Source organism: Myotis davidii, unplaced genomic scaffold (genome assembly GCF_000327345.1).
Source record: "Myotis davidii unplaced genomic scaffold, ASM32734v1 scaffold38, whole genome shotgun sequence".
Lineage (NCBI taxonomy): Eukaryota > Metazoa > Chordata > Mammalia > Chiroptera > Vespertilionidae > Myotis > Myotis davidii.
Genome location: NW_006291383.1, coordinates 4,730,880 through 4,732,207, shown reverse-complemented (window position 1 = coordinate 4,732,207; position 1,328 = coordinate 4,730,880). Strand labels below are relative to the sequence as shown.

Genomic DNA, 1,328 nt, shown 5'->3' with positions numbered 1-1,328 from the left:
ACACACACACACACACACGGGCGACCCGCCCCAGCCCCAGTGGTTGTGGCATGGCTGCCTGCGCTAGCAGCCGCAGTGTGCCAGCAGTCCCGCCTCTGCACGTGAGCTGCAGAGGAAACACCTTTTCTTACCGCTCATTGGCTAAGCTCCTTGTACGCCACTCACAGTGTTCTTGGTAACTTGGATAATAAAGAATCCAAGAAGGTGGTCTAGGGTTTTTCCACCTCACTCCTGTAGGAAAAAATGAAGGTCTGCTGCTGGAGGAGCTAAGAAATGTCATATCCTGCTCTAGCCATTTTGGCTCATTGGATAGCCTTGACCTGCGAACCACAGGGTCCGGATTCGATTCTGATCAAAGGCATGTACCTAGATTGCAGGCTCGTCCCTGGCCGGGGCCCAGGTCAGGGCTCATGCAGGAGGCAACCAATCGAAGTGTGCCTTTCACATTGATGTTTCTCTCTGTCTTTCTCTCTCTCTTCCATGCTCTCTAAAAATCAATGGAAAAATATCCTCAGGTGAGGATAAAAAGAAAGAAAGAAAGAAAGAAATGTTATATCACATGAAAGAGACATCTTGAAAATGCCTAAAGAAAGTTGTCACTTTTTCGTGGTGAAGGGACTGGAGTCCGTGTTGATGAAAACACCTTGGCGGCTGTGGTGGCTGGCAGTGGCAGCAGCAGCGTGGTGATGGGGGTAGCGCCTTCCCCTGATCAGCCCGGTTGCCTCCTGCAGAGGGAGGCCAGACTGCGACTTAGGTCCGCTTCCCTGTGGAGAACGGGCCTAAGCCATCAGTAGGACATCCCCTGAGGGCTCCTCGACTGTGAGAGGGGGCAGGCTGGGCTGAGGGACACCTCCCCCCCCACCAGTGCACGGATTTTGTGCACTGGACCTCTAGTGTATTTCATATATGTATTTATATGAAAGCTTAATATGCATATTGTCCTTTCTGGAGTTCGACAGGGAGACCGGAAGTTCGATTGCTCACTGTGATGTGCACTGACCACCAGGGGGCGGCATGGAATGAAGGAAGGCCGCAACCGGCAGCTAGGGAAGGGAGGTCCCGACCAGTAACAGTCACAACTGGCTCAGGAGGAGGCTGTGCACGCAGATGGGCAGGAGGGGACTGCATGCATGGTGAAGCAAGCCACGGATGGCGCAGGCCCAGAGATGGGGGGTGGGAGTGGGGGGTGCCCCTGGAGTGGAGACACACATGGGGGCCAGCCCCAGTGGCCATGGCATGGATGGGGCTGGGGTGGGTCCGGTGCAGGGAGACACACACACACACACACACACACGGGCGACCCGCCCCAGCCCCAGTGGTGGCGGCAG

The 1,328-nt window shown here is 55.5% G+C and overlaps 1 protein-coding gene across 3 annotated transcripts in view; it reads left to right on the top strand.

Annotated features, from left to right (window-relative positions):
- Positions 1-1,328, top strand: part of RPN2 (ribophorin II) — a 57,283-nt gene that overhangs the window by 27,483 nt on the left and 28,472 nt on the right. The window lies entirely within an intron of this gene.